Source organism: Thalassophryne amazonica, chromosome 18 (genome assembly GCF_902500255.1).
Source record: "Thalassophryne amazonica chromosome 18, fThaAma1.1, whole genome shotgun sequence".
NCBI classification, from domain to species: domain Eukaryota; kingdom Metazoa; phylum Chordata; class Actinopteri; order Batrachoidiformes; family Batrachoididae; genus Thalassophryne; species Thalassophryne amazonica.
The window spans coordinates 18,995,390-19,021,315 of NC_047120.1; the positions used below are offsets into that span (position 1 = coordinate 18,995,390).

The following is a 25,926-nucleotide window of genomic DNA, read 5'->3' on the forward strand; positions in this document are numbered from 1 at the left end:
GCTATATAAATAAAATTGATTGATTGATTGAATTAACCAAATCCGTACGTAGGCAGTACGGATTACGGCACTCACCACATACTATGGAGGCTGACAGACTTGCATGCACAACGCAGCTTCTCACTTGAACTTGGACTTTATTTCCAAACGTCAGCAACACACACTCCACAGCTTCAGTCTGTTAACTAGCTGTAACTTTTCGAGGCAAGTAAACACTCGTACAACTGACCGCTGCAAACTGAACATGCTCATGCATCGCCGACGCCGAAAAACACCTGCCGCTCCGGTCCCGCTCATAAAAAAGAAAAGCGACCCCACACACACACACTGCTTTATTGTCAACTCTCTTTATATTACAGTCCTAGAAACGCGCGTTGAACGTACTCCCTCCCTCCTCTTGCTACTGCCTCTGTACGTTTTCACAAAAACGTAGTGGGCGTGGCATCCGCAGAAAACGTACGGCGAAAAAAAAAACGCACGGTGGGTTGTGACCGGGGCTTAACACACACAGGTGTTGATACTATTAAAGCTTTCCAACCTGGGAAATAAATGCTTTGCTTTGTTAATTTGAGTCACTTTGTGCCTATTGAGGCTTTTCAGGTTTTAAATCCCGCAAAACCTCGGAGAGGTCGCTTCGCTGCGAGATCTTAGCAACATTGAGAACTGCATTGATACGCTCTGATCACGCTCTACTTTAACCGCTGCACACGGACAACACAATTAACATTTCAACATAAAACTATTTTTATATTGTGCCTAAAACTCTTGTAAATATATTCTCTGGGTTTTTAGACGTTGTTATTGCGTTTGTTTTATGTAAAAATGGGAGAATTACAGGCTGTCTCTCCGTTATTTTCAATGGGAGCTGCTGTGAGCTACGCTCGCTTCCTGATCATGTTGTTCTGGGGGAAAGTGAAGTTTGCTCTTTAACGTCTTGATTATTGTTCTTTACAAGACTGTTTGTGCTCTTTGTTCCAGACTAATACATAGAATATGTCTGAAATTCGGTTTGCGCTTATTAAATTCCACACAGATTAAAAGTAACAGACACGGATTATTTGTTAGAATTGTTTTAGCAAGTTTTCAGGGTATCATGCATGCAGTCTCTTATTAACGTGATGAAAAGCATAAAAAAATGACATTTTGTAGTATAATATTCATTTACAATTGTCATCATGTGGATTATCTATGTTGTTTTGACTGCAGCGACTCTCTGGCATGCAAGGGATTATGGGATACGTGAAAACCCCGAATGACATCAGCCTGTACAGCAAACATCGCCTGGGAGGCCCTGGTCCACCATCAGCCACTGATGACTCTTCTCGGCCAGTTTCTTCCGTGTGATGAAGGAATTGGAAACCCTCCACTTCTCCATGAAATGGGGGGATTTGTAGAGCATGGCCTCGATTCGCCCTAATTAACATAAATACATTAATGCTTTCTCAACCAAAAAACAGAGGTTTTGAACTGAGGACAGAGACTGTTGCATTTCACTCCTAACTGGGAAATTCCTGGTTCCATCTGGAGATAAGCTTTGGAGACACCCCCTGTGGGCTTTCACTCTGGCCCCACATCACAACAGAACTGTAACTCAGAGTTTCAAAGGAGCCCTTGATTGTTTATCAGTTAAATTTTGGTCACTGTGAATTACGTTTAAGGATTCAAAGGATTCAAAAGGAGTTTATTGTCATATGCACATAAGAACATGTTCCCTACACAATGAAATGTGTTTACTGCATTTTTACCCATCCTAACTGCCAGTTAGGAGCAGAGGTCGCCTTTTTTGGCAGCCAGGGACCAGCTCCAGATGTACGTGGTGTGTCCATAAAGTAACGGTCCTTTTTATTTTTTTAAAAACTATATGGATTTCATTCATATGTTTTTACGTCAGACATGCTTGAACCCTCGTGCGCATGCGTGAGTTTTTCCACGCCTGTCGGTGAAGTCATTCGCCTGTGAGCACGCCTTGTGGAAGGAGTGGTCCCGCCCTCTCGTCAGATTTTCATTGTCTGGAAATGGCGGAATGAAAAGGACTTTTTTTCCATCAGAATTTTTTCAGAAGCTGTTAGAGACAGGCACCTGGAAACCATTCCAAAAATTTATCTGGCTTTCTGTGAAAATTTTACGGGTTTCACAGAGAATAAGGACTTTAACTACAGCTTTAAGGACCCCTTTAAGGACGGTCGGTGCGCCGCACTCTGAGCTGCGACGTCGTGGCACAAACCACTGGATCATTTCTAAGCTGATGGCTCTGTGGATACGAGACCATCGTGTGCTCTTTCTCTGGTTATCACAAGAGCTGGACATCAGCCATTTTCCGGCAGATTTCACTTTTAACAAGAGATTTTGTCATGGAAAGCCGCGCGCAGGCTTCGCGCGTCACGACCGATTCGCTGATGAAGCGAGACAAAGGAACACCTCTGTTTCGGAGTGTTAGAGGACAAGTTTGGACATGCCTATCTCGGTTTTCAGTGCTTACCAGTCGAGTGAGTATAAGAGAACTTGTGGAGAGCTGGACATGTCCCAACTTGTCCTCTAACACTCAAACGGAGGTGTTCCTTTGTCTCGCTTCATCAGCGAATCGGTCGTGACGCGCGAAGCCTCCGCGCGGCTTTCCATGACAAAATCTCTTATTAAAAGTGAAATCTGCCGGAAAATGGCTGATGTCCAGCTCTTGTGATAACCAGAGAAAGAGCACACGATGGTCTCGTATCCACAGAGCCATCAGCTTAGAAATGATCCAGTGGTTTGTGCCGTGACGTCGCAGCTCGGAGCGCGGCGCACCGACCGTCCTTAAAGGGGTCCTTAAAGCTGTAGTTAAAGTCCTTATTCTCTGTGAAGCCTGTGAAATTTTCACAGAAAGCCAGATAAATTTTTTGAATGGTTTCCAGGTGCCAGTCTCTAACAGCTTCTGAAAAAATTCTGATGGAAAAAAAATCCTTTTCATTCCGCCATTTCCAGACAATGAAAATCCGACGAGGGGGCGGGACCACTCCTTCCACAAGGCGTGCTCACAGGCGAATGACGTCACCGACAGGCATGGAAAAACTCACGCATGCGCATGAGGGTTCAAGCATGTCTGACGTAAAAACATATGAATGAAATCCATATAGTTTTTGAAAAAAATAAAAAGGACCGTTACTTTATGGACAGACCTCGTATATCCCTGCCCTAGGTCACGAGCAGGGCTGAGCAAACCTTGACCGGCCTCATGACACACTTAACACCACACATAAGCCCGTCTGGTACATGAACACATAAAAGCACACACAAGGAAAGAATTGGGAAAAGAAAAACCTCCAATGCTGCTGTGTTGAACTCACGCAGCACCACTGGAGAGCAAAAAAAAAAAACCCATAGCACAGAAAAACAGTCATAACAAAAAACAAATCACAACAGACAACAGCCAAGATTTGGATGTGTCCAGTGTCCAGACAGACAGCCCGGAAGGCCGCCCATGAGGTGCCATCGACAGGCCTTATCTGTCCATCCTGGGGGGGATCCCAGTCCTGAATCAGTCCACCAGAGTCTCAAGGTCCCACAGTCAACATCTCAGGACTGGGAAGGGAGGGGGGGAGACGAAGAGGTGGGGGAGACGAGGAGCGAGGCTATCAGGAGTGTTCCTCGGGGGGAGGATTTTATCCCAGCAGCCTTGAAGGACAGCTGGTGTTTGGAAACCAAATAGATATCCAGATTAACAGACACCTGGCAAATTCCACAGTCTGAAACTTCAGAGTGGCTCCCAAATACATCTGAATAAAGGAGATGTGGTCTTACTGATGATCAAAGCAGTTTTCCAGTGCAGCCATTCTCCCCGAGATGGATTCCAACGTGTGGTTGACACCCGCCGACTGAGCTGACACTGCCCTTCCAATCGAATCAATCATGTGGGGCAGCCTGGACGGGCCAATTAATGCTGCCTCCACCTTCTTAATTTTCCGGTAAACCAGTGCTATGGCCGCCCCACACAGCAGAAACCCGGTCACCACAGCTCCAAATAAGTAAACATGACATTTTATATAACGGCTGAGTGGATCCTTGTCATTTGATTGGTGCTGTGTATGTCACATGACATGGATTAATTCATCCCATTTGTGTTGCATTGCATTTAGAGTGCAGCTTGGTTCCATTTAGAGTGCAAATTTGGTTCCATACATTTGGTACCATTGCACTCTGCACGTGCGCACACACACACACACACACACACACACACACACACGCGCGCGCATGGCCTTGTGCACGTGCACACGTGCCCGCGCATGCACGTGCATGTACACTCGTCCGCTCGTGCAGCACGCACATGCATGTGCACCCACACATGCACCCCAGCTAACACGGAACGTCCTTGCAACGTTGCTGGAAGGTTACATTTTCGTTGCACAATTGGGAACGTTCTGTCCACCTCCTGGCAACTTCCATTAGGAACGTTTACTTGTTACAGTTTTTGGACGTTTCTTTGGAACGTTGTACTTTCGTTGAGGGGACGTTCTATTAACTACATAATTCACCAGCCTTATCAATCTATATATTGATTGATAAGGCTGGTGAATTGGTATTGTTGTAAATTTAAATAAAGTGATTCCTGTATTTTCTTTCTTAACACTTATATTTTATAACTTACTTAATTTTCCGAAAGTTTTCATTCTCAGGGATACTTTAGTAGGCCTACCGTCCCGATGATAGTCTAGTCCTGATTGACCGGTCGATTGCATGGGGGGAACTCCTGCGGTTCATTCTATCTGCGCATGCGCAGGGTCAAGAGGTCGGGAGGAGCTACAGTGGAGAGTGACGCGAGCGTATAATGGCGGAGGAAAAAGATCCCAAACTTATCATTTTCATCCAGAGTGGGAGGAAGATTATTTTTTCGTTTATTCAAATGGCAAATCCATCTGCCTTATCTGCAATGCAAACGTGGCATTACCGAAGAAAGGGAATTTGGAGCGGCATTTTAAGACGATCCACAAGAGCTACGATGCTAGCTTCCCGGCTAAAAGCCGGCTTGCAGCACAACAGGCCGTTTTCCCCCGGACAAATACCACCAGTAAGGCTGCAACCACAGCTTCTTATCGTGCCAGCCGTATTCTGGCAAAAAGAAAGAAATCATTCAAGGATGGTGAAATTGTGAAAGAAGCTTTCATGGAAGCTGCAGATGTGCTCTTTGCCGATTTTAAAAATCAGAAGGAGATCGTGTCTGCAGGATGTGCAGCTCTCAAGAAAGTCTGTTGCACGACGATGCCAGTTAATGGCGGAGGATATTGATCGGCAACCGAGGAATGATATTGAGGTATGTGAGTGTTTTTCTCTGCAATTCGATGAATCCACTGATACTGTGGACGTGGCTCAGCTATGTGTTTTTATTAGAATGTTTTTTGACAACATGAATGTAAAAGAACTGCTGAGCATTTTACCTTTGAAAGGCCACACGAGAGGCACAGATATGTTTCAGGTTTTTATGGAATTTGTTCATAAGAGCCAGCTGCCCCTCTACAAACTCATTTCTATAACCGAGCTGCCAGCTCGATGCCATCTTAATAATGTATTTATACAAACAACCATGTCATCAAATTTCATTGCATGAGAGGCCTATTAACTGATCGAGTAGTCCTGTTGTGTTTATATACGTGTTCCTGCTTTCAGCAGCATTGTAGCTGTTTCATGTATACTAAACTTGAAGCAACTTTGTAACAGATGGTATGCAGCAACGACTCGACAGACTGGAGTCAAAGGTGGACCGCATACTACAACTACTGGTGAGGAATCAGGCTGCTGAAGAAGCTGACTGCATTGGAGATAATGCAGGCCAGACTTAAAACAACGGAGGAGCTGGACCAATTCAGCAAAACGCTGGAGGACCAGGAGTTTAGGAGGACAGTGGTAAATTATTGTTCCTAACACTTTTGCAGAAGTGGTTATTTTCATAAAAGTTGCATATTGCCATTGCACACATACTTCTTTTTACTCTGTCATAGGTGAATCTGCTGAAACAGCTATCTGGATCAATGCTGAACTCCTTTGCCAGGACGATGCTCGGTGAAATTGGGATGTGGCGGTTGTGGGCTGGCGTCAGCCTCAAAGGATGGAAAGGGAAGAAAGCCCTGCAGCCTCTCACTCGCTAGAGTTTTGAAGAGTAAGTTATCAAGGTGTCTCACTGCATCATTTAATTTTAGTTAGCAATTAAAAAGAATTTTATCGTTTCTCCAGTTAAAAAAGAGGAAAATACAAGACTGTTTTTTATTTTGTTTTTGTGACAGAAGCCTTCAGCAACAAGATGGAAATTTTACCAGATGCTATCGATGATGCGTTAACTGAAACACTGCGCCATGCAGCAAAGAGGGTAAGTAGTTAAACTTTTATGGCATCAGCAACTCACAGGTGACTAGCACCATGTACTAGCACCATGGCCACACCTAGTCATTCCCTTCAATCAAATCCCGGTCCAGTGTTGACTGTTTCAAGAGTAAAGACCGTGACCGGCTCACATGCACCCCAGCTCTTTGGAGCAATCTCTCTCTCTCTCTCAATCCGTTCCTCACATTCTGTATTCTCTTTCCGCAAACATCTTAAAACCTATCTGTGTGGACTCACCTTCCCTCCATAGTGTAACTGTCACTCGGCTGTGTTGACAATTGGAATTCATTCATTCATTATTGGTTTATTTGACAGGGACAGTGCATATTAATGAACGTACAATTGTTTATAGACAGTATATATACACGAGGTCTGTCAGTAAAGTATAGGTCCTTTTTATTTTTTTCAAAAACTATATGGATTTCATTCATATGTTTTTACGTCAGACATGCTTGAACCCTCGTGCGCATGCGTGAGTTTTTCCACGCCTGTCGGTGACATCATTCGCCTGTGAGCACTCCTTGTGGGAGGAGTCGTCCAGCCCCTCGTCGGAATTCCTTTGTCTGAGAAGTTGCTGAGAGACTGGCGCTTTGTTTGATCAAAATTTTTTCTAAACCTGTGAGGCACATCAAAGTGGACACGGTTCGAAAAATTAAGCTGGTTTTAGGTGAAAATTTTAGCGGCTGATGAGAAATTTTGAGGTGATACTGTCGCTTTAAGGACTTCCCATGGAGCGGGACGTCGCGCAGCGCTCCCACGTGCCATCGTCAACCTGTTTCAAGCTGAAAACCTCCACATTTCAGGCTCTATTGATCCAGGACGTCGTGAGAGAACAGAGAAGTTTCAGAAGAAGTCGGTTTCAGCATTTTATCCGGATATTCCACTGTTAAAGGAGATTTTTTTTAATGAAAGACGTGCGGACGGATTGCAGCGTCGGCTTGCAGCCGCCGCGACGCTCCGCCACAGGAAAAACACCTCTGTTGGAAGCCTTAAGGACAAGTTGGAACATGCCCAACTGTTAAACAATTTCTCAGATACTCACTCCACTGAAAGCCATCAAAAGCCGCATGGATTTTACAAATGGTTATCAAAACGGAGGTGTTTTTCCTGTGCCGCCGCACCGCGCCGGCTGCATCCCGACGCACGGACCCGCAGCATTTTGAATTAACTGAAGGCTTTTCAGGGAACTTTTAGGACAACCTGATAATAATGAATTACAATAGTCCAGCCTAGAGGAAATAAATGCATGAATTAGTTTTTCAGCATCACTCTGAGACAAGACCTTTCTAATTTTAGAGATATTGCGTAAATGCAAAAAAGCAGTCCTACATATTTTTTAATATGGGCTTTGAATGACATATCCTGATCAAAAATGACTCCAAGATTTCTCACAGTATTACTAGAGGTCAGGGTAATGCCATCCAGAGTAAGGATCTGGTTAGACACCATGTTTCTAAGATTTGTGGGGCCAAGTACAATAATTTCAGTTTTATCTGAGTTTAAAAGCAGGAAATTAGAGGTCATCCATGTCTTTATGTCTGTAAGACAATCCTGCAGTTTAGCTAATTGGTGTGTGTCCTCTGGCTTCATGGATAGATAAAGCTGGGTATCATCTGCGTAACAATGAAAATTTAAGCAATGCCGTCTAATAATACTGCCTAAGGGAAGCATGTATAAAGTGAATAAAATTGGTCCTAGCACAGAACCTTGTGGAACTCCATAATTAACCTTAGTCTGTGAAGAAGATTCCCCATTTACATGAACAAATTGTAATCTATTAGATAAATATGATTCAAACCACCGCAGCGCAGTGCCTTTAATACCTATGGCATGCTCTAATCTCTGTAATAAAATTTTATGGTCAACAGTATCAAAAGCAGCACTGAGGTCTAACAGAACAAGCACAGAGATGAGTCCACTGTCTGAGGCCATAAGAAGATCATTTGTAACCTTCACTAATGCTGTTTCTGTACTATGATGAATTCTAAAACCTGACTGAAACTCTTCAAATAGACCATTCCTCTGCAGATGATCAGTTAGCTGTTTTACAACTACCCTTTCAAGAATTTTTGAGAGAAAAGGAAGGTTGGAGATTGGCCTATAATTAGCTAAGATAGCTGGGTCAAGTGATGGCTATTTAAGTAATGGTTTAATTACTGCCACCTTAAAGCCTGTGGTACATAGCCAACTAATAAAGATAGATTGATCATATTTAGGATCGAAGCATTAAATAATGGTAGGGCTTCCTTGAGCAGACTGGTAGGAATGGGGTCTAATAGACATGTTGATGCTTTGGATGAAGTAACTAATGAAAATAACTCAGAACAATCTGAGAGAAAGAGTCTAACCAAATACCGGCATCACTGAAAGCAGCCAAAGATAACGATACGTCTTTGGGATGGTTATGAGTAATTTTTTCTCTAATAGTTAAAATTTTATTAGCAAAAAAAGTCATGAAGTCATTACTAGTTAAAGTTAAAGGAATACTCGGCTCAATAGAGCTCTGACTCTTTGTCAGCCTGGCTACAGTGCTGAAAAGAAACCTGGGGTTGTTCTTATTTTCTTCAATTAGTGATGAGTAGTAAGATGTCCTAGCTTTACGGAGGGCTTTTTTATAGAGCAACAGACTCTTTTTCCAGGCTAAGTGAAGATCTTCTAAATTAGTGAGACGCCATTTCCTCTCCAACTTACGGATTATCTGCTTTAAACTGCGAGTTTGTGAGTTATACCAAGGAATCAGGCACTTCTGATTTAAAGCTCTCTTTTTCAGAGGAGCTACAGCATCCAAAGTTGTCTTCAATGAGGATGTAAAACTATTGATGAGATACTCTATCTCACTTACAGAGTTTAGGTAGCTACTCTGCACTGTGTTGGTATATGGCATTAGAGAACATAAAGAAGGAATCATATCCTTAAACCTAGTTACAGCGCTTTCTGAAAGACTTCTAGTGTAATGAAACTTATTCCCCACTGCTGGGTAGTCCATCAGAGTAAATGTAAATGTTATTAAGAAATGATCAGACAGAAGGGAGTTTTCAGGGAATACTGTTAAGTCTTCAATTTCCATACCATAAGTCAGAACAAGATCTAAGATATGATTAAAGTGGTGGGTGGACTCATTCACATTTTGAGCAAAGCCAAATGAGTCTAATAATAGATTAAATGCAGTGTTGAGGCTGTCATTCTCAGCATCTGTGTGGATGTTAAAATCGCCCACTATAATTATCTTATCTGAGCTAAGCACTAAGTCAGACAAAGGGTCTGAAAATTCACAGAGAAACTCACAGTAACGACCAGGAGGACGATAGATAACAACAAATAAAACTGTTTTTTGGGACTTCCAATTTGGATGGACAAGACTAAGAGTCAAGCTTTCAAATGAATTAAAGCTCTGTCTGGGTTTTTGATTAATTAATAAGCTGGAATGGAAGATTGCTGCTAATCCTCCGCCTCGGCCCGTGCTACGAGCATTCTGGCAGTTAGTGTGACTCGGGGGTGTTGACTCATTTAAACTAACATATTCATCCTGCTGTAACCAGGTTTCTGTAAGACAGAATAAATCAATATGTTGATCAATTATTATATCATTTACTAACAGGGACTTAGAAGAGAGATACCTAATGTTTAATAGACCACATTTAACTGTTTTAGTCTGTGGTGCAGCAGAAGGTGCTATATTATTTTTTCTTTTTGAATTTTTATGCTTAAATGGATTTTTGCTGGTTATTGGTGGTCTGGGAGCAGGCACCGTCTCTATGGGGATGGGGTAATGAGGGGATCCTGGTCCCAACCCTGGATAGTCACGGTTTGGAGGATTTAAGAAAATTGGCCAGATTTCTAGAAATGAGAGCTGCTCCATCCAAAGTGGGATGGATGCCGTCTCTCCTAACAAGACCAGGTTTTCCCCAGAAGTTTTGCCAATTATCTACGAAGCCCACCTCATTTTTTGGACACCACTCAGACAGCCAGCAATTCAAGGAGAACATGCGGCTAAACATGTCACTCCCGGTCCGATTGGGGAGGGGCCCAGAGAAAACTACAGAGTCCGACATTGTTTTTGCAAAGTTACACACCGATTCAATGTTAATTTTAGTGACCTCCGATTGGCGTAACCGGGTGTTATTACTGCCGACGTGAATTACAATCTTACCAAATTTACACTTAGCCTTAGCCAGCAGTTTCAAATTTCCTTCAATGTCACCTGCTCTGGCCCCCGGAACACAATTGACTATGGTTGCTGGTGTCGCTAACTTCACATTTCTCAAAACAGAGTCGCCAATAACCAGAGTTTGATCCTCGGCGGGTGTGTCGTCGAGTGGGGAAAAACGGTTAGAAATGTGAACGGGTTGGCGGTGTACACGGGCTACGCGTGTTTAGGGCTACGCTTCCTCCTCACAGTCACCCAGTCGGCCTGCTTTCCCGGCTGCTCGGGATCTGCCAGAGGGAAACTAATGGCGGCTAAGCTACCTTGGTCCGCACCAACTACAGGGGCCTGGCTAGCTGTAGAATTTTCCACGGTGCGGAGCAGAGTCTCCAATTCGTCCAGCCTGGCCTCCAAATCTACGAATAAGCTACACTTATTACAAGTATCATTACTGCTAAAGGAGGCCGAGGAATAACTAAACATTTCACACCCAGAGCAGAAAAGTGCGGGAGAGACAGGAGAACCCGCCATGCTAAACCGGCTAAGAGCTAGTAGCTGCGCTAAGCTAGCGGATTCCTAAAAACACACAAAGTGAATAATGTGTAAATAATTTAGAGGTGATTCAGCAGAGGGAGTGCTTTAGTTAAGGCACGTGAAGATTACACTGTGAAACAAATCCTTATCTAGGTAACTAGATCAATCTAACTGCGCAGATTAACAGCTAACAGATACAGCAAAACACCGCTGTGCTCCGGAACAGGAAGTGATACAATACCGCAGTGAGAGCCAACCACCAGTAGAGGAAGTGTTAGGTACAGTCAGTTTTATTATAAGATGTTGAATTAAAGTGCTTTGTCATGATAGTAAAGTGCTCGATACAGCTGCAGTATCTGTTTAAAGTGCTGGTGTGCATAAGCTTACCTATGTGTTGTTGTGTGCGTGTATATGAAAGTATATTGCTTTCGCATGTCTTTAACTCGTAATGATTACAGGTTTGGTTATCTTTCAGCCATGTTTTAAGCTGTGTCTTGAATAAAACAAATGTGGGGCTGAACCTGATTGTCATTGGCAGAGTATTCCATGTGCTATTTCCCCTAATAGAGAGTACATTTTGAGCAAAGAGTTTTTCAAAATTTGATCTCGCAATCATACCTAGCAGAGGATCTGGTGTTAATTTCATTGTTACTTTTCCTGTTAATATAGTTCCTCAGAGGGAGTGGGGCCAAATTGTGTAGGGACCTGTACACAGCACAACACATTTTAAATAGCATAAAATTCTCAAAACTTAAAAGCTTATATTTTTCTAAGATTGGGCTGTGATGAGAAATCTTTTTTTTTTTTTTTTGGTCCAATATTTTTATGGCTTTTTTGTACAATTGTTCTACTGGTTTCAGTACAGTTGTTCCTGCAATGGACCGTGTTGTAATGCAATACTCTATGTGACATGAAGTGTAAGTAAGATTTGGCCGCATCTATTGTAATAAACGGTCTTATCTGTTTAAAGTTAGATCGATTGAACTTTACAGTGTGATTTACCTTTTTGATATGTTTTTTGAATGTAAGATTTGGGTCTAATATCACTCAGAGATATTTGAATTGGTTCACAAGCACAGTTCTTCCCCTTCCAAGAAAACATGGGATCTGGCTAACTTAATTGGTCTTTTGGTGAACATCATACATACAGTTTTTTGGTGTTCAGCAGAAGACAATTTTTATGTAGTCATTTGTGTATTTTACATAGTGCATTTGTGAGGTCTACAGATATTTTGTCACTCTTTCCCTGGGTCAAGATTACTGCGTCATCTGCATACATTTGCATATTTAGTTCAGAGCACACATCGGGGAGATCATTTCTATACAGAAAGAATAATAGAGGGGCTAATATTGAGCCATGTGGAAGACCAACATAACTAGGGAGATACGAGGATGTGGCACCATCCACAACAACACGCTGCTTTCTGTTCGAAAGATAGGATTGAAACCATTGAACAGTATCCTCTGAAAAATTAAAATATGAATTGTAAAAATTGAGATATTGAATTAAGGATTCTGCATATTAATACATGGACTGGTTGAGCGCCCTTGAACTTCACTGTGCTGAGGGGACTGGCACTATAGAAGTTATTGTATAGTATTTTTATGAATGGTTTTCTTTGTTTTTTAGGCAAAGAAGGAGGATGAAAGAATTGGTACTGGTGTTAATGCTGACTCAGATGCTGGGGTGGATGAAGCCCTGAGCGACGATGTGGATGCCGATGCCATGGGCGACGATGTGGATGCCGATGCCATGGACCATTGTGTAGTGAATGATGACGCCATGGACGGCAGTGCCATGAGTGATGATGCCACAATTAGTCATGGGTCAGATGAGAAGTGATTCATTTTATACTGAGAACTTATGCCTCCCCCTCTGTAAGGTGCGGGGGAGATATGAAATAAGTGCCCAATTTTCCTTGCACAACTTTTTTCCTGGATGCCATGATCATCAACTCGACTGGACTGACGCTATATTTGTTTTGATCCACCTTTGTGATCATTGTGGGAACAAATCAAAAGCTGTGTTCACCACGGGGACACGTTCGGCACTATTCAGGATTATTTGAGTTTTTTTTTTTTTTTTTTTTTACCGATGACGAACAATGCGTAAAAAAATCTGACCGATGCAACTACATCGGTCCAAACCAGTCTGGATCCGGGAATGATGTTGCTGCTTTAAAGGGTGGGCGGTGGAGACATCTTCAGTTTTTGTTTAACGTTGACCCTTCTAGTTCATTTTATACTGAGAACTTATCCATGGCTTAATGCTATTGTAACTGTAATAATACTGGATGATGTCACCTGGCTTAGTACCTGAGAGATTGGAGTGTATTTTACCTGTTTCTATGACTATTATTTTATGTGTTTATTTATTTATGTAAGGTAAATTATTCTATTGAAGTTTTATTGCACTGAAGTCACTGATTGAGAAAAGAAATTTCGTTTTCTAGTGTATACAATTGCACAGTGAAAATAACAAAATCTTTGAACCTTAGTCATGGGTCACATCACGGATGAGAACTGATCCCTGGCTTAATGCTATTGTAATTGTAATAATACTGGAGGGCGGATGAGAACTAATCAAGTTACTGAGAACTTGTCCATGGCTTAATGCATTGCTATTGTAATAATTCTTCTAAAGTAATAAACTTGCAATTTACAGACTCATGCAATGTTCACAGTGTTCCTTCGTGTTGGGGGACATTGCAACAACGTTGCAGCAATGTTGTGTCACAACCTCCTGAGAACGTTCTAGGTTGGTTGGTTGGCAACGTTCTTGGCAACATTCCTGGAACGTTCTGGAGAGTCTACAAATGAACGTTCCTACAACGTTGTGATGCAACGTTACTGCCACTTTGATGTAATGTTCAGGCAACGTTCCATTGTTAGCTGGGGCATGCCCACACACAACATGTGCTCACACACAAAATAAATCCACTGTGCTGTCTGGAGGCTGTTTGTAGGAAGAAATAATGAAAAGCTGGACTAATTTCTGATGTGATTTTTTTTTCACTGCACTGAGGATGTACAGTTTTTTTTGTAGTACACACTCGCACAAGCGCCGACCCGGTTGCGTGTGTGTACGCACGGGGGACAACAACATGATGATTTGATTGAGCTAAGTGACGCTGCTAATTCTTGTAACACACACACACACAAAATCCACTCCGTCTTTTTTTTTTCTTTTCTTTTATGGAAGTCCAAAATCAGTGCACAGCATCACTGGACTACACATCACAATTTGGACTTTAACAGCAGTGGAACACCAAAATGTAAGTCCCTTTTCTGTTTATAAAATAATAAAATGTCAAATGACAAGGATCTATTTTAGCCGTTATACGAGTATAAAACAAATAATGAATGTATTTACGTTCTTTCAATGGAATGAAAATGTCCCAGGCCAGGTGATCCACCTTTTATGGCCTCACACCAAGGCCAGAAACTGTCCAGATGTGCAAGAGGAACTCTTCCATGATGAGACGTGGCCATAAACTTTGAGCCTTGACAACCAGCTATTATCTCTAGGTATAAGTGCAGCGGTAGGACACACAATGCAAACTTCCAGACTAGGCTTTGGTGTAAGAGAAAACATGGTCTTTAATTCAGGCTCAGGAATGGTACACATTTGGTCAATCAGTGGAGCAAAGGTGCTAGCAGGGTTAGGGCCCTGTCCCACTGGTGTTTAGGAGGATTTGAGTATGGATTGCTCACAAAATTGGCCCATATTCACCAAACATCCACAATATCCGTGTAACATACCTGTATGAGATGCCCGTGATCATCCGCAGAGGCACTCATTTCCGCAGCCAGGATTTTTGAGCTGTTCAAAAATCTGGATGCGGATAACATCCGCCTTACATACTCCATATATACTCAATTCATACACAATACATACTCACTCTATGCGCTGTATATCTGCCGTTAACCGCTGATATCCAGTGTATAAAACAGATATATTGCGTGCCCATCATGTCCACATCACAAACTAAAATATGTTGTAGCGAATGCATACAAATTGGCCACAAATAAAGCATTTTTATTACATCTGCTTTGCAGCTGATTTGCGGACAATCTGTGAATGCATAACAAACACGTCACCCAAAGTACTATATGTAGCAGAAAGCGACATACCTGCCAGTCACTGCCGGTCCGGCTGTGTAAATCCACAAAGACATAATAGCTGCTGCAATCCAGGACTTTTATTTAACACCAACAAAAGTAAGAGTTGCTGTTCACCCACAACTCACGCTGAAGTCTGTTTTCTGTGACACTCTCAAAAAAAAAAAAAAAAAAAAGAAAAAAGAAAAAGAAAACACCATCTCACACCCTGAGCGGCTTCCCCCTCCCGCTCCCCAAACTCATGGACAGTTAACCCTCGGATGACAAAATGAACATTAACTCTGTGATCAACTTGTCCAAGTCCAGCAAATGCTCCAGAGGCTGTATTGTTGGTGTAAATAGTGATGCCAAAAGGAGCGAGTGCGCTTATTTGATGACCGCAATGCAGATGCCATGCACACGCAACACTTGCGCGATGCATTCATAATACACCCGTAATACTGCCATGATAATCTCAATGTGTCGGATCAGTTTCCTCACTACATGCGTTATACAACCGTGATTGTTCATCATATATTCGCTATATATTTTTAATATATCCGTAACTCATACTGGGACATTTGTCATTTTTGGCCATTTTTGTTGCGGATGACAACGAACACCTGCAATTTGTATACTCAATTCATGCGCAATTAATCCTCTCCCCAGTGGGACAGGGCCCTTAGACTGAGCCACAGTCATGAACAAGCAGGGTTCAATAGCACGAGCTAACAGACACCCGGGAAGAGGCAAGAGGCATGGTCGAGGCACACAACACAGACCAGTAGTACGATACACGGCTTGACAAAATCAAGACTGATAAATGGGTGCTGGAAAGTGTACATAGACAACAATGTGGCAGGGAAGTGAAGGACTGTGATGTTTAAATGCAGGTGGACTGGTCAGGATGTGAAATGAGGAACAGGTGGCGTTAACAAGTGTCACGAAGAAATAAAGTTTTCTTGTTTTAAAAACCCACAAACACATGAAAAGTCCTGATTATTTGGTCCAAGTGTGCAACACAAACCTAAACACTGTGAGTCCTCACTCAGTTTGTCAGTCTGCACTCAGTGTTGATTCTACAAAGAGCCCATTGTTCTCAAAGTGAAAGTCAAATATTTCCTACAACCAGACCAACACCCAGAAAAAAAAAAAGTCAAATCAGAAATGTTCATGAAACATTAAATTTAACTTTAGAAGAACAAAAGACATTCTTGACTTTGATCCATACCACAGAGGGAAGTCATCAGCTGAAATAATGACAGTGCCTTTGACAAGATGTTTTTAAGATTAAAACAGCTGGGCCGATGAGCAGCAATTTAATTTTCAGTAAAGGAAATACCCTATCCACGAAATACAGATCAGATGCGGATCAAACTAATGCCCCGTTTACACAGGACAGAGACCCATAGAAGACCTAGAAGGCTGTCACTTGTTGTCAACTCTCACAAGTCTTGGCTGGTCTCTAGTTTGATCTGTTATTTGCGTTTACACCAAGCGTGCACTGCAGCTGAATTGTGCGAGTGAAATATATGTTAATATCCATGGTCAGTGATGCAGCCCCATGCAGAGTTAATTGAGAGTTTATTACGACCCAGAGGATCAGGTTAGGAGTGGGTTGTGACTTGTGAGAGTTATCAAGACTGATGATGAGACCCATGTATCTTTTAACTGGTCGCACAACTGCTGCAAGTGTTTTAAACAGTTCAATACACTTGCGCACCTGTTGGAAAATGATGGACGGTGATGGCGACCAGGAGAGATCTCTGTTCCAACCACGGAGACCCCACTGTGACCAGCCTGCAATCCCCGTGAGAGCCAGTGACAGTGACAGCGTGGACTCGATGTAAAGGGGAGTGTTAGTCTATTCAAAGTGTTTGATGCACTTTTGATTGAGATATAATGCAAAATCTACACCAAATGGGCTTTTCGATATTAAATTCAAACATCCCCAAAATGCACATTCTGGAACAGATCAGGATCAACCTTTGTCAGGTTATAGTGAGTGCCAGTCTGCGCCTCATTTTCAAATATGAGAGTGACTGGGTCATGTTTGGTTAAAATATAATACAAAATATACATTAAATGTGCTTTTCAATGTTAAATTTAAATGGCCATAAAATCTATGATCCATTATTAAATCTGTAATATGTAATTAAATTTATTAAAAATAAATAAAAGTCACAGTATTCATAGCCTTTGCAATGAAGAGCAAAATTGACCTCAGGTGCATCCTTTTTCCACTGACCATCCTTGAGATGTTTCTACAGCTTAATTGCAGTCCATCTGGGGTAAATTCAGTTGATTGGACATGATTTGGAAAGACACACCTGTCGACATATAAGGTCCCACAGTTGACAGCATGTCAGAGCACAAACCAAGAAAGAAGTCAAACGAATTGTCTGTAGACCTCCGAGACAGGATTGTCTGAAGGCACAAATCTGGGGAAGGGTACAGAAACATTTCTGCTGCTTTGAAGGTCCAAATGAACACAGTGACCTCCATCATCCAAAAATGGATGGTTCAGCTATGCCAGGACTCTAAACTGAGCAATCAGGGCAGAAAGACCTTTGTCAGGGAGGTGACCAAGAACCGATAGTCACTCTGTCAGAGGTCTACCATTCCTCTGTGGAGAGACAAGAACCTTCCAGAAGGACAATTATCTCTGCAGCAATCCACCAATCAGGCCTATGCGGTAGAGTGGCCAGAAGGAAGTCACTTCTTAGTGAAGCAGCAGGACCTTCGTGGCCGGGACAACGGTGGGGGATCGAACCCACGCGGCTCGCACCAAAAGACCGTTCCTCTACCAGGTCAGCCAAAGGGGAACTCCCCGTTAGCCAAGCTAGCGGGAACGTCTTTTCAATTGGGACCCGGGACTTTCATCCCGCTACACATCTCCCCACCATTTTTGACTTCGTCCCGAAGTCACAGGTGCATGTTAGCATACTCTGTGACCCACATCCTGTTCGTGACGCCAGATTGAAGCAGCAGGACCTTCGTGGCCAGGACGACGGTGGGGGATCGAACCCACGCGGCTCGCACCAAAAGACCGTTCCTCTACCAGGTCAGCCAAAGGGGAACTCCCCATTAGCCAAGCTAGCGGGAACGTCTTTTCAATTGGGACCCGGGACTTTCATCCCACTACATTAGGAAAAGGCACATGGCAGTCTGCCTGGAGTTTGCCAAAAGGCACCTGAAGGACTCTCAGACCATGAGAAGCAAAATTCTCTGGTCTGATGAGACAAAAATTGAACTCTTTTGGTGTGAATGCCAGGTGTCATGTTTGGAGGAAACCAGGCACCATCCCGACAGTGAAACATGGTGGTGGCAGATTGTAGATGAACAGCCTATAATTTTTTGCACCTGTGTATAAGTTTTCCCTCTCCAATCAACTTTTTAATCAAACTACGCTGTTCTTCTGAACAATGTCTTGAACGTCCCATTTTCCTCAGGCTTTCAAAGAGAAAAGCATGTTCAACAGGTGCTGGCTTCATCCTTAAATAGGGGACACCTAGTTCACACCTGGTTGTTCCACAAAATTGATGAACTCACTGACTGAATGCCACACTACTATTATTGTGAACACCCCCTTTTCTACTTTTTTTTTTTTTTTACTAATAGCCCAATTTCATAGCCTTAAGAGTGTGCATATCATAAATGCTTGGTCTTGTTGGATTTGTGAGAATCTACTGGTACCTTGTTTCCCATGTAACAATAAGAAATATACTCAAAACCTGGATTAATCTTTTTAGTCACAGAGCACTACTATTATTCTGAACACTACTGTATTTCTTTTGTTCAATGGCATTTGTGATTTCTTCAATTGCTTGTATTATTGCTAATGATGTTGTACTGTTTGATCGAATACCATATTGGTTATCCGAGAGTAATTTGTGCTTTTCAATGAATATATCCAATCTATTATTAAAGACTTTCCAGTATTTTGGAAAATTGTGAAAGTAAAGACATAGGTCTGTAGTTGTTGAAATGATGCTTGTTCCCGGTTTTGTACAATGGAATGACTTTGGCTATTTTCATCTTGTTTGGGAATGAACCAGTTTGAAATGATAAATTACAGATGTATGTTAAAGGTTTTGAGATCCCTTCAATGACCTCCTTTACTGTTGTCATATCAATGTCATTATAATCAGTTGATGTTTTGTTTTTACATTTTTTTTAACAATATCTAATATTTCTTTCTCCTCCACTGTTTTAAGAAACATTGAATTATTATTTTGTTCTATCAATACATCCATGTTTTTCCCAACTTTCCCAGGATCAGAGATTTTTCCTGCAAGATGAGGTCCCACATTTACAAAAAATTTATTTAGACTGTCAGCCACATCATTTTATTACAAATTACTTTACCCTCATCAATAAAATACTCAGGATATTGTAACTGTTTAGAAGTACTTCCTATAATGCTGTTTAGTATACCCCACATTCCCTTTATATTGTGTTTATTACCTAATGATATCCTATAATAATCTTTTTTGCTAGACCTTATGATGTTTGTTAACTTATTTCTATATCATATTTATTTTCTGCCTCTTTAGTTCTCAGTCTTATGAATTCTCTGTATAGCGCATTTTTCTTCTAGCAGGCGTTTTGCAAACCTTTTGTGATCCATGGACAGTTGCCATACTTCGGTTTTCTTGTGTATTCTTTAATTGGACAGCATTTGTCATATAATTGCTTAAATACCTTCAGAAATATTTCATATGCATTGTCCACATTGTTTCGGGGTACAGACAAAACCCCCTTAGGACAAAACCCCCCTGACAAAAGCCTCCTAGGACAACCCCCCCCCCCCCGTAAAAGTGCATTCTAGGACAAAACCCCACTGGTTCATATGAAGTTTTACTCAGCAGAGTTTTGGCATGTGTGTTCCTCATAATAGAGGTGAAACGTGTTGATGGGGGTTCTTAATTGTCAAATGCCAAACAGTTATATGGAGTGGGTGTGAAACTACTCACCAAAGAGATAAGTGTCAGGTGCAAAAAACAGTTATACGGAGTAGGCATGAAACTACTCATCAAAGTTCTACCAGATGGATATCTACCTCCAGTGCGCATGAGGAGGATCCCACCTCTACGAGGGCTGTCCATAAAGTATAGGTCCTTTTAATTTTTTTCAAAAACTATATGGATTTCATTCATATGTTTTTACGTCAGACATGCATGAACCCTCGTGCGCATGCGTGAGTTTTTCCACGCCTGTCGGTGACGTCATTCGCCTGTGAGCACTCCTTGTGGGAGGAGTCGTCCAGCCCCTCGTCGGAATTCCTTTGTCTGAGAAGTTGCTGAGAGACTGGCGCTTTGTTTGATCAAAATTTTTTCTAAACCTGTGAGACACATCGAAGTGGACATGGTTCGAAAAATTAAGCTGGTTTTCAGTGAAAATTTTAACGGCTGATGAGAGATTTTGAGGTGACACCGTTGCTTTAAGGATTTCCCACAGTGCGAGACGTCGCGCAGCGCTCTCAGGCGGCGTCATCAGCCTGTTTCAAGCTTAAAACCTCCACATTTCAGGCTCTATTGATCCAGGACGTCGTGAGAGAACAGAGAAGTTTCAGAAGAAGTCGGTTTCAGCATTTTATCCGGATATTCCACTGTTAAAGGAGATTTTTTTAACTAAAGACGTGCGGACGGGTCCGCGCGTCGGGACGCAGCCGACGCGGTGCGGCGGCACAGGAAAAACACCTCCGTGTTGATAACCATTTGTAAAATCCAGGCGGCTTTTGATGGCTTTCAGTGGAGTGAGTATATGAGAAATTGTTTAACAGCTGGACATGTTCCAACTTGTCCTTAAGGCTTCCAACAGAGGTGTTTTTCCTGTGGCGGAGCGTCGCGGCGGCTGCGTCCCGACACGCGGACCCGTCCGCACGTCTTTCATTAAAAAAATCTCCTATAACAGTGGAATATCCGGATAAAATGCTGAAACCGACTTCTTCTGAAACTTCTCTGTTCTCTCACGACGTCCTGGATCAATAGAGCCTGAAATGTGGAGGTTTTCAGCTTGAAACAGGCTGACGACGGCGCCTGAGAGCGCTGCACGACGTCTCGCACTGTGGGAAGTCCTTAAAGCGACAGTGTCACCTCAAAATCTCTCATCAGCCGTTAAAATTTTCACTGAAAACCAGCTTAATTTTTTGAACCGTGTCCACTTCGATGTGTCTCACAGGTTTAGAAAAAATTTTGATCAAACAAAGCGCCGGTCTCTCAGCAACTTCTCAGACAAAGGAATTCCGACGAGGGGCTGGACGACTCCTCCCACAAGGAGTGCTCACAGGCGAATGACGTCACCGACAGGCGTGGAAAAACTCACGCATGCGCACGAGGGTTCAAGCATGTCTGACGTAAAACATATGAATGAAATCCATATAGTTTTTGAAAAAAATAAAAAGGACCTATACTTTATGGACAGACCTCGTATTTCCTCCTCATCTTTGGAATGTGCATCAAGTCACAGTGGATGGAGAGGGCTGCACAAACAACGTGTGTGAAGCGTGGAATCATGGATATAAAGAGCTTGTTGGCCATGACCATCAAGCCATCTGGAAAGCGATTGACTGCATTAGGAAGGACCAGGCTCTTGAAACAGCAGCACTGTTATGAGACTCCATTGGGGAGCCTCCCAGGAAACGGGTTAAAAGGGCAACAAAGGAGAGGCAGGAGCGATTGCACAATCTGTGCATGAACTTTGTGAGCAACAGGAAAACAATGGAGGAATTCATTTCTGGAGTAGGACATTCTGTGAGGTGGAAGTGAACTAATTTTTTTTTTTTATGAAATACTGTATGAGGTGCTGTTATATTTTAATAAAGCTACATAAAAATAATACTGTTGCAATTTGTTTTTTCTCCACTAAGAGTATCTTGCCTTATATATATCTTTGAGGAGGTTTTGTCCTAGGGAGGTTTTGACCTAGGGGAGTTTTGTCCCAGGGGGGGTTTGTCCTAGGGGGTTTTGTCCTGAGGGGGGCAGTTGTCCTACACCCCATTGTTTTCTTGGTATACTGCTTCCCAGTTTTGCACCAATATTTTGGTCCAAGTGTGCAACACAAACCCAAACACTGTGATTCCTCACTCAGTTTGTCAGTCTGCACTCAGTGTTGATTCTACAAAGAGCCCATTGTTCTGAAAGTCAGTAAATATTTCCTACAACCAGACCAACACCCAGAACAAAATACAAAGTCAAACCAGAAATGTTCATAAAACATTAGGTTTAACTTTAGAAGAACAAAAGACATTCTTGACTTTGATCCAAACCACAGAGGGAAGTCATCAGCTGAATTAATGATGATGCCTTTGACAAGATGTTTTTAAGATTGAAACAGCCGAGCCGATGACCAGCTATTTAATTTTCAGTAAAGGAAATACCCTATCCACGAAAAACAGATCAGATGCGGATCAAACTAATGCCACGTTTACACAGGACAGAGACCCATAGAAGACCTAGAAGGCTGTCACTTGTCAACTCTCACAAGTCTTGGCTGGTCTCTAGTTTGATTTGTTATTTGCGTTTACACCAAGCGTGCACTGCAACTGATAGTGCAGCAGATAAGGAGAAAAATACTTCAGTTATACAAAGAAACATAAAATTTGGCACACTTGCTCACTAGGGCCAACTCTTTTGAAAAGTTTGGATAGCCATGCAAAATTTCAATATGGCCACCATTTTTCAAGATGGCCGCCAGTTGTACCGATTTCTGTTCATTTTTGGGGTATACATATAAAAAAAAAATACACATTCAAGTGTTCCATTCCTGTTCCACTTTGCAGAACAATTAATTTAATAAGTCAGAAGTAATATACTTTCATTATGATGAATTATATTTAACAAAATGACCATCGAGGGGCCCTTTTGCTATGAGAAAAATCTCTAAAATCCCTTTCGTGATAGAAAACTTTCTTTTTTGTTTGTCTGGTAAGAGAAATTGGTTCTAGGATTTGTATTGCTATATATGATACGCAAACATATGGTGGTAATAAAGAAGATAGAAGCAAATCACAACAATGCATTGAAAACTCCAAATTATAAGGCTGGAATTTTAGTTCCGTTAAGCGTTGATGTATCCTAAATTATTTTGAATGCGAGAGTTGTGAGATACCTATAGATGCAATCTCTGCCTGTCATATTTTCAGAATTCATTAATGAAAAGATGGACTATAGATATCTAGGGAAAATAGAACTGATCCAGATGTGCATCATTGTGACACTGGCTCAATTTTGCAGTTACAAGCTGGTAAATATGCACTGTATGAGTGGCAGTCTTGCCGAACAGTGATTTGATTTAGTGCACCTTTTGGAAGAAAAATATATTTACCACTTTCACTTTGTGCTATTTTAATTGTATTCTGTAAGTATAAGCAAATGAAGATCAATAAAAAAAAAGTATGAGCTCATTTATGTGGCTTGTGGGTTTGCAGCTGAAAAAAAACTTCAGGCCAGATAGGAAGAAGATGTGTCCGTTTCCAAAAGACATTAGGCCGACTAACTCAGTAAACCCATACAAAAATCATAAGCTCATTCAGGAGACAGCTTACAGGTCACATATGCAACTGCACAAAGCTGTACAATCGCCTTTTTCTTGCACGATCTAGTTTTGTATTGTTGAACATGAGACGACAGTTTTTGTGGTATTTGGCCATGTTTTGTCGCAGTGTGGCCTCTATACCTGCACCTTCATCCAGTCTTGCTGGGTCAATAGCAAGTGGCATTTCACCAAGCTCATGAAACTGGCACATTTGTTGCGATCATCACATACCCATCATTTTCTGGGTTATGGTGTACTGATGCCATAGATGTTAGATCTACATTTCTCTTGTCCTCCTGGCAAAGACAACATTTGCTCCAGTCAGTTTTCCTTTTGCTTGCAATTGGATTTGCATTTGCCATGATTAGATTAAGGAAGAGGGGCTTTCCTTTTACCACCTTAGTCTCATATGCACATTGATGTATGGGATACAACTAGGTTCGGATGACCTACACCTAGCCCGATTATTCATCCAGTGCCATTTAAGTCCCGTGTGATCTGTACACCATCCGGGTAAGTACATGGACACACCATGCATAGCCCCACTTACCCTTGGCTCGGCTCTCCTGCGCTGGCACATCCTGTCAATTCAGGTGCGGCTGTCTAACTAAATATACCAACTACGTTCTACAAGCTAATTGATATGGGGCTGTTAGACAGCATTTGGGACACTAAACTATGCTAAACTACACAACAACTAGTACTTTTCTACCATACTGGGAGTTAGTAAAGCCAGGTGGAGCATTAGTAAAGTAAGATTAGCTGACACTGAACCCCATGCTGAGTTTCACAGCAGTGAAGTCACCATTGTGCCCTGGCTGTGCACTGACATTCACTCCTTCCAACTATATAGATCACTAAAACTACTATCTAGATTATACAAAGACATCAATAAATGGTCAGAAATGTATGTACTAGAATGACTGTCTCTCAGAGTTGGACCTGAAAAGAACAACTACTCAGTTTACCCATACAGAAATGATCACGCAAGAGACACTGAATTTCTTTGTCCTGTACAGGAGAGGACCAACGAGAAGCTCCTTCAGAAAGAACTGTCGTCCGTCCTAAAGGTCCCGCCCATTTGCCTCTCCTTTTTATTGAATATCGTTACATACAGCATATAGGAGTGACAATATCACAAAACAATGGAAAGACACAAAGTCTGGTCTCACATTGATATGAAAACTGTTATGGCCACAGCAAAACACCTCCGTGTTGATAACCATTCGTAAGATTCAGGCGGTTTTCGATGGCTTTCAGTCGAGTGAGTATCCGAGAAATTGTTTAACAGCTGGGCATGTTCAAACTTGTCCTGTAATGCTTCCAACGGAGGTGTTTTGCTGTGGCGCCATGCGATGAGCGGCTGGGTGGTGACGCGCGAATCCGTCCACACGTCTTTCATTACAAAATCTCCTTTAACAGTGGAATGTCCGGATAAACTGCTGATCCCGACCTCTTCTGAAACTTTGTTCTCTCACGACGTCCTGGATCAACAGAGGCTTAAATTTGGAAGTTTTCAGCTCGAAACAGGCTGACGATGGCGGCTCAGGGCGCGGTGCACCGTCCGGCGCTGTGGGCTGTCCTTAAAGCGATAGTAACACTCCTTAATCTCTCATCAGCCATTAAAATTTTCACCGAAAACCGTCTGAATTTCTGGAATGGTGTCCACTTGGATGTGCCTTACAGTTTCTGAAAAAATTTTGATCAAGCAAAGCGCCAGTCTCTCAGGAAGAAGTCAGATAAAGGAATTCCGACGACGGGGGTGGACCAGTGCTCACTCAAAGCCTGCCCACAGGTGAATGACGCAACCGACAGGCGTGAAAAAACTCACGCATGCGCACGAGGGTTCAAGTTTGTCTGACGCAATCACACGTGATTCAAATCCATATAGTTTTTGAAAAAAATAAAAAGGTCGGTTTCTTTTCTAATAGACCTCGTATATATACATACATACATATACACGGTCCCTTATATACATATACACCTACCCATATCTATATATCTACATACGCATATACATACCCACACATTCAATAAATCCCACTTATAAATTGAACATTCCCTATAAATCAAATTATATTTACTTCTTTATGATAATTAGACATGATGTTCTTTGAGTAGTTTCTTAAATCTTACTAAGGTACCACTCATTCTAACCAGTGGTGTAGTCTACATTTTTGAAGTGGGTAGACTGTGTTTTTGCCCGTCATCAACCCTGTGTGTATGCGCCCCGGTTATTAACATTTTTAACACCATAACAA

At 42.1% G+C, this 25,926-nt stretch overlaps 2 long non-coding RNA genes across 5 annotated transcripts in view; one reads left to right on the plus strand and one right to left on the minus strand.

Moving 5' to 3' along the window:
• The window catches only part of LOC117530507, a 112,387-nt gene that overhangs the window by 57,443 nt on the left and 29,018 nt on the right, over positions 1 to 25,926 (minus strand). The gene's annotated exons all lie outside the window — the stretch shown is intronic.
• Positions 6,062 to 12,914, plus strand: LOC117530516. Its single transcript, XR_004566395.1, has 3 exons — positions 6,062 to 6,127; positions 6,252 to 6,338; positions 12,663 to 12,914. It is a non-coding gene; the product is annotated as an uncharacterized LOC117530516 (long non-coding RNA).